The sequence below is a fragment of the Schistocerca serialis genome, chromosome 11 (genome assembly GCF_023864345.2).
Source record: "Schistocerca serialis cubense isolate TAMUIC-IGC-003099 chromosome 11, iqSchSeri2.2, whole genome shotgun sequence".
Classification (NCBI taxonomy): domain Eukaryota; kingdom Metazoa; phylum Arthropoda; class Insecta; order Orthoptera; family Acrididae; genus Schistocerca; species Schistocerca serialis.
Genome location: NC_064648.1, coordinates 132,782,226 through 132,790,325, shown reverse-complemented (window position 1 = coordinate 132,790,325; position 8,100 = coordinate 132,782,226). Strand labels below are relative to the sequence as shown.

The window sequence follows — 8,100 nt, the reverse complement described above, 5'->3', positions numbered from 1 at the left end:
GTGTTCGCACGCTCCGCCATTACAGGAGTCACAGCTGTGCACGGCCAGCCCACACGCGGGAGATCAGACAGTCTTGCTTGACCTTGCGGCGATGATGACACACACTTTGCCCAACGACTCACCGTGCTTTTGTCCACTGCCAGATCACTGTAGACATTCTGCAAGCGCCTATGAATATCTGAGATGCCCTGGTTTTCCGCCAAAAGAAACTCGATCACTGCCCGTTGTTTGCAACGCACATCCGTTACAGACGCCATTTTAACAGCTCCGTACAGCGCTGCCACCTGTCGGAAGTCAATGAAACTATACGAGACGAAGCGGGAATGTTTGAAAATATTCCACAAGAAATTTCCGGTTTTTTCAACCAAAATTGGCCGAGAAAAAAAATGTGTTGCATTACTTGTTGAACTGCGCTCGTAGCAGACCATATTAATGCACTCTGTTTTCAGGCCACAAGTGGCCCACCAGGACCATCTGACCGCCGTGTCATCCTCAGATGAGGATGCAGATAGGAGGGGCGTGTGGTCAGCACACCGCTCTCCCGGTCGTTATGGTGGTCTTCTGTGACCGGAGCCGCTACTATTCGATCGAGTAGCTCCTCGACTGGCATCACGAGGCTGAGTGCAGCCCGAAAAATGGCAACAGCGCATGGTGGCCCGGATGGTCACCTATCCAAGTGCCGGCCGCGCCTGACAGTGCTTAACTTCGGTGATCTGACGGGAACCGGTGTATCCACTGCGGCAAGGTCGTTGCCAGACAATATTAATAGTAACCTTACATTTTTTGTAGCTCACGCAGTTATCTACTGTCTGAAAGAAGGTGCATAAATATTCAGTCAGATCTTGATAATTACAATGAAATGAACACCATTAGCTGCTTACAGGCATTGACAATCGTCAATGGGGACAGATGAAAATGTATGCCCCGACCGGGAATCGAACCCGGGATCTCCTGCTTACATGGCAGACTCTCTATTCATCTGAGCCACCGAGGACACAGAGGATAGCGCGACTGCAGGGATTTATCTCTGGCACACCTCTTGCGAAACCCCCATTCTGAACGTATTGTCCTGCACTACATTTGTAGTGCCCCCACCCATTATACTCATTACTCGCGGCGCGTTGCCAATTCCCGTAAGAGTTCGGGCACTGTTTGTGCATTCGCACAGAAGAAGAAGATGGTCAAGTGGCCGGTGAGCCTTAACTATATATTTACTGAGATGGTATCTGTTCTTTCGGACATGTCGAAAGAACAGTTACCATCTAGTAAATATAAAGATCTCGATAAGATGTCAAAGTGGTACAAAGATTAGCAACTTGCTTTAAATGATCAGAAATGTAACACTGTGCACTTCACAAAATGGAACATCTAATCCTATGACTAGAATATCAATAAGTCACTGTTGGAATCAACCAGCTAGTACAAATACCTGGGTGTAACACCTTGTAGTGATATGAAATGGAAAGATCACATAGGCTCAGCTGTGGGTAAAGCAGGTGTTAAAGTTCAGTTTATTGGTACAATATTGGGGAAGTGCAGTCAGTCTATAAGGAGACACTCACAAATCAATCATGTCACCAGTTCTAGAATATTGCTCAAGTGTGTGGGACTTGTATCAAATACGGCTAACAGGGGAGGTGGAACATATAAAGAGAAGAACAGCACGAATGGTCATAGATTTGTTTGATCCATGGGAAGTGTGTCACAGAGATACTGAAGAAACTGGACTGGCAAAATCACGAAGATTGGTGTAAACTCTCGAGGAAATATGCTAACAAGAATTAGCTTAAAATGATGACTCTAGAAATATACTACAACACCATATGTGCCATTCACATAGGGATTGTGTGAATAAGAATAGAATAGTTACTGCTTGCACAGAGGCACTCAAACAATGATTCCTCCTGCGCTCTGTACATAAATGGAACAGGACGAAATTCTAATAACTGGAACAATTGGACATATCCTCTGCCAGGGTATAGATATGAATGCAGGGTATAGGTATAAATGTAGATGATGTGGTTCCTGAGTCCTTAGGTTGGAATGGCAAACTATAGGAAGTTGAGTAAAGTAAGAGAGAGGGGGAAAGATCCTTCACGAAGGAAAACAGTAGCAGAAAGACTGACATTTCTCGTGATGAGTGGAAATCACTGAATGAGATGACATTGTCTCGCCTCCCGCCCCCCCCCCCCTTCCCGACACGTATTACTCCTATTTGCAAAGATGCATTCAGTTTTATGTCATGTATCCACGACTGCATCCATCCTCTGCATTGCACTGTGAAGAACATGCAGGGGGTACTTACCATTGTAGTACACAACTGGCCATTAAAATTGCTACACCAAGAAGAAACGCAGATGATAAACAGGTATTCATTGGACAAATATATTATACTAGAACTGACATGTGATTACATTTTCACGCAATTTGGGTGCATAGATCCTGAGAAATCAGTACCCAGAACAACCACCTCTGACCATAATAACGGCCTTGATATGCCTGGGCATTGAGTCAAACAGAGCTCGGATAGCGTGTACAGGTACAGCTGCCCATGCAGCTTGAACACGATACCACAGTTCGTCGAGAGTAGTGACTGGCATATTGTGACCACCATTGACCAGACATTTCCAATTGGTGAGAGATCTGGAGAATGTGCTGGTAAGGGCAGCAGTCGGACATTTTCTGTATCCAGAAAGGCCCGTACAGGACCTCCAACATGCGGTCGTGCATTATCCTGCTGAAATGTAGGGTTTCGCAGGGATCGAATGAAGGGTAGAGCCACGGGTCGTAACACATCTTAAATGTAACATCCACTGTTCAAAGTGCCGTCAATGCGAACAAGAGGTGACCGAGACATGTAACCAATGGCACCCTATACCATCACACCAGGTTTTACGCCAGTACACCGATGATGAATACACGCTTCCAAAGTGCGTTCACCGTGATGTTGCCAAACATGGATCTGACCATCATGATGCTGTAAACAGAACCTGGATTCATAAAAAAAAATGACGTTTTGACATTCGTGCACCCAGGTTCATCTTCGAGTACACCATTGCAGGCGCTCCTGTCTGTGATGCAGCGTCAAGGGTCACCGCAGCCACAATCTCCGAGCTGATAGTCTGTGCTGCTGCAAACGTCGTCGAACTGTTTGTGCAAATGGTTGTTGTCTTGCAAATGTCCCCATCTGTTGACTCAGGGATCGAGACGTGGGTGCACGATCCGTTACAGCCATGCGGATAAGATGCTTGTCATCTCGACTGCTAGTGGTACGAGGCCGTTGGGATCCAGCACGGCGTTCTGTACTATCCTCCTGAACCTACCGATTCCATATTCTGCTAACAGTCATTGGATCTCGACCAACGCGAGCAGCAATGTCGTGATACGATAAACCGCAATCGCGATAGGCTACAATCCGACCTTTTATCAAAGTCGGAAACATGATGGTACGCATTTCTCCTCCTTACACGAGGCATCACAACAACGTTTCATCAGGCAACGCCAGTTAACTGCTGTTTGTGTATGAGAAATGGGTTGGAAACTTTCCTCATTTCAGCACGTTGTAGGTGTTGCCACCGGCACCAACCTTGTGTGAATGCTCTGAAAAGCTAATCATTTGCATATCACAGCATCTTCTTCCTGTCAGTTAAATTTCATGTCTGTAGCTCGTCATCTTCGTGGTGTATCAATTTTAATGGCCTGTAGTGTACATACAGTGCCTGAAAAAAAGGTAACACACCCAGAAGTCATGGTGAGATTTTAATGGAACTTCATATACATAAACACTTGCAGTGGCTTTCTATGTAATTAGAATTGCACTTCTCTCTGACAGGAAGACCAGGTACTAGAATGTATTAGTGTTGTTTGTCTTTAGTCTTGTTAACATGTCTGGTAGGTTATTAAGGGGCATGAACTGCTTCAGATGGCGAGTGATCACTGTGAAGGGCATAGATATACAACTTACAAATAATAGACAGGATTGTTAATGCCAGACAGTGCTTGAAAGGGGCCTCATTGTAATGTAAATTGAAGGTGGGGGCGGGGGGGGGGGGGGAGGTAAGGAAAGCAAATGAATTATTGATGTCAGTTGCATTGGGACTTTATGCAGAATGAGTGGAAAGGTGTGCAGGACTGGGATTCGAACCCGGGACCTCCTGCTTACTAGGTCATGCTGTGTTAACTGCCGTGCCATCCGTACACGGTTTTTATCACAATCATGTATATATATGAAAGAACTGACACTGTGCATTCATATAATTGGTTCGCCTTGATCGGCACTAAATCCACAACTTTCAGTGTGGATGCACATTTACGTTCAACCTGCACTGGGAATCTAAAATTAGTGAGCACGGAGAACAGAGACACGGACAGATGACATTATGTGAGAATGCGAGTTGGCGGGGGAACGTGCTGAGATAGTCCGCACATCTGCGATAAATACGACTGCCTTGTAAGCAGGCAATCACCGCTTTGAATCCTGGTCCAGTCTCTGCTGATTCCATGTAAAGTTCTGATACAGCTGACATCAGAAGTTCCTTCCATTTCCTTTGCTCCCCCCTCCCCCATCAGTCTACATTATGTATATTGCAGATGCAGCTTCCGTCTGGTGTCTGTTTCTTTGGACATGTCCGAGAGGACAGACACTGTGGATTCATAGGAAAGGCCCCTCAATGTAGGTCTCCATTTGGCACTCTGGTAGGATTGTGCCGTATCGAGACTTGTACAGCATCGAGATGTGACAATGTTTCAATGTTGGACTCAAAGGGAACGTGACAGCAAGCCTACTCATTGTCAGGGTACCAGTCACTGTATTATGCACCAAGCACATTCTAACGCATTCACACCCGCACCTGCTATCCAAGAACAAGTAATGGGCTCCCAGAAACATTTTGCGTCATCCTTTACCACCGGTCAGAGACTAGTAGCAGCCAGGCTACATATTTACTGTCCCGTGTGTAGGCTGCAACTAACACCACAAAACAAACGGCTACTTTTGGACGGGTGCTGTGAAAGTAAAGTGCCGGCTGCTGATGAATAGCATCGCATTGTGTTCAGCACTGACTCGAAGTTCTGCACTACCCCGGATGACCATCGTCATATGCTAATGACCTGGGGAGAAGTCCCATTCTTCCAAAGGTTTGGGGAGCCACAGTGGTGTGGGGAGTCATTGAGTACGACTTCTGGTCATGGCTGCCAATACTACAGTATGTCACAAACTACTGCATCCTCTTCGTTTACCTCTTCTGCGCCAGTATTGGGGCACCATTTTTCAACAGGACAATGCTCATCCACACAGGACATGCATCTTTACTCTGAACTTACTTTTGTGTGCTCAAACAATTTTTTGTGCTGAATAAGAATGTACTAATGATTAGTTTTTTAACAGATTTAGTGACAGTGGCACTACTTCAAAAATTGCAGAAAATTCATTGCACAACTTGGAGTGCTCATTTTGAAATAGCTGGAAACCTTAATGTTGTGGACGGATCCTGCCAAGAATTTGTAATATGCTGTCTTCCTGTGCTTGTGTACAACCACCTCTGGCCTTGACTGTCAAAATATAGGCACCTGAGAAATTGATGAAAATGTTTTGGGTGCCAAATTTTGGCTATTTGGGAGGACTCAATCTCAATTGTATGTACTTTAATCTTTTGTATCTTGCTGCATCCAAAAGAGCATTCTTTAAGCTTCAGAAGCTGTACAGTTTAATTTTCCACTCATGCCTATCTAAGGACAAAGTAACTCATTTTTGGATTTGTGAATTCATTACCTGTACTGAATAATTTTTAAACCTTCCTTTGAACTGTTAGTTCCTTTCTGGTGTTGATCTTATGATTAGAGAATTCTGTCTCTGAACAAGTTAGTGTTTTGTGAAATGAATCACGAAGAACCTGGTGCACAATTGCCGACATTCGAGATGGCATTAATTGTCATAAGCCTCAATAATTCTATTATGGTAAAAGTCAATTTAAGTCAGCGAAAGAAATGTCATAATTGGACAAAGACCTTTTAAAATGTAGATCTGGAATGGAATTCACAGATTATGCCCAAATTTGTTCATACCGTAATAGCCTGCTGATGACCAAATTTCAGTTCTGCAAAATACATGCTGTAATCCTTTTGGGTAGAACAAAGTTAACATAGGTTTACAGCCAACTGTTGACAAGTTGAAACTGCAGACTAATAAAGGATTGAAGCTTGGTCAGAAACTTTGTCCCAGGTGTAGACACAAATATGCTCGTAAGCAACTACAGCCTCGGGATGAACAAGAATCATTGTCTGTTGATTATATGGACGTAATTGACATTTTCTACACAGAGAATACTTCACCAGCATCACTTAAGAGATTTGCCTTGAAAACTAGCTAACCATGGATGGATGGATATGTGTGTGTGTGTGTGCGAGTGTATACCCGTCCGCTCCTGGGATTGGAATGACTCCTTACCCTCTCCCTTAAAACCCACTTCCTTTCATCTTTCCCTCTCCTTCCCTCTTTCCTGATGAGGCAACAGTTTGTTGTGAAAGCTTGAATTTTGTGCGTATGTATGTGTCTGTTTGTGTTTCTATTGACCTGCCAGCGCTTTCGTATGGTAAGTCACATCATCTTTGTTTTTAAATATATTTTTCCCACGTGGAATGTTTTCCTCTATTATATTAACCATGGATTACATAAGACAGAAAGTGCAAGCTGTCATAACCCAAGACTTTAGCAGCAGTTGCTGCTGTGGCTCCACTGATGACCGAGCGAGGTGGCACAGTGGTTAGCACACTGGACTTGCATTCAGGAGGACGACGGTTCAATCCCACGTCCGGCCATTCTGATTTAGGTTTTCCTTGATTTCCCTAAATCACTTCAGGCAAATGCCGGGATGGTTCCTTTGAAAGGGCACGGCTGACTTCCTTCCCCATCCTTCCCTAATCCGATGAGACCGATGACCCCGCACTTTGGTCTCCTCACCCAAATCAACCCAACCCAACCCAACCCGCTCCACTCATGATGTGGAAACATACACAGTGGAGCCTTTGAAAGGTAGGAGGTGACATAATGGCAGAAGTAAAGCTGTCAGGATGGATCATGAGCCGTTCTTGAGTAACTCAGTCAGCGTAGATCACTCAGCCTTATAAAGTTAAGGTCCCGAGATCTGAGTCCCAGGCCAGTATGCAGTTCTAATCAGCCAAGAACTTTGACACAAAAGCTGTTTTGACTGATTTTACTTTGTGAATACTCATTAATGTCACATTCTAGTAAATACACTCTGTATGAAAAGCAATAACTTTAAGCAATGTTTTTCGAATCCATAAGCAGGTGTGAGTCTAAAATTAAGTTATATAGCTTCTGAAGCTTAAAGAATACTCTTTCCAGCTATAACAAGATTAAAAAAGGGTTAAAGAATAAACAGTTGGTTGAGATTCGGTGTCCCAAAAACACAATTTGGCACCCAAAATATTTTTATCGATTTTGCAGGTGCATATATTTTGATAGAGAAACATAAATGATGTCGTGCAAAATGGAAAATAAAAATAAATGTGTGAGTGTCATATTACATATTCTTGGCTGAAGCCATCCATACAATTATGATCTGAGACTGGTTAAAAATGTATGCTCCAAGTTACATAATGAATTTTCTGCAATTTTCAAAGAAGTCCAGCTGTCACCAGGATATTTAAAAATGTAATCAGTAATATACTCCTATTCAGCATAAAAAATTGTTCAAGTGTACAGAAGCAGGAGCTTGAAGAGCATTTTTCATAAACGTTATCCAGAGTTGGCACTTTAGCATGCGAGTAGGTGGTGCAAACATGGAACTCCTACCTACAAGAGGCTGTAAAAATGGAACCTAAGGAGATACTGAGCTGAAATTTTGTTCATATCCATTCAACACATTTTTGGACCAAATTTCCCCAAATTTGGAAATGGTCGAATGGGACCATTTCTAAAACAGGTCCACTCAATACGGAATCACCCTAGTGTAATCTTGAATTCAGGGTTCCTACGAGAGTGATACATAGGGGGTTATATACTGAAGAGCCAAAGAAACTGGTACACCTGCCTAATGTCATGTAGGTCCCCGTGAGCACACAGAAGTGCTGCAAAATGAC

General features: G+C 43.7%; 1 pseudogene; it reads right to left on the bottom strand.

The window, feature by feature from the left end:
• Positions 1–636: 636 nt before the first annotated feature.
• On the bottom strand, positions 637–754 carry LOC126427526 (5S ribosomal RNA; annotated as a pseudogene).
• Between the last annotated feature and the right edge of the window lie 7,346 nt (positions 755–8,100).